The sequence below is a fragment of the Tarenaya hassleriana genome, unplaced genomic scaffold, assembly GCF_000463585.1.
Source record: "Tarenaya hassleriana unplaced genomic scaffold, ASM46358v1 Cleome49, whole genome shotgun sequence".
Lineage (NCBI taxonomy): Eukaryota > Viridiplantae > Streptophyta > Magnoliopsida > Brassicales > Cleomaceae > Tarenaya > Tarenaya hassleriana.
This window is the reverse complement of record NW_010967605.1, coordinates 279,598-279,812: the sequence shown is the minus strand read 5'-3', so window position 1 is coordinate 279,812 and position 215 is coordinate 279,598.

The window sequence follows — 215 nt, the reverse complement described above, 5'->3', positions numbered from 1 at the left end:
GATTTCGGGTTATACTGCTATGTCGAATGAGCCTACAGGGTCACACACGCAGGGAAGGACAAAAACACGAGAGAAAACGACGGAAAACCGAGTCGGACGGGTCAAGACCCGACGGTCCGGATGCGTGGTCCGTCCGTTCTGGGAAGCAGAACGGACGGGCCACGACAACACGCAGACCGTCCGTTCTATGAGGATAGAACCCAGAGGCTATGGCG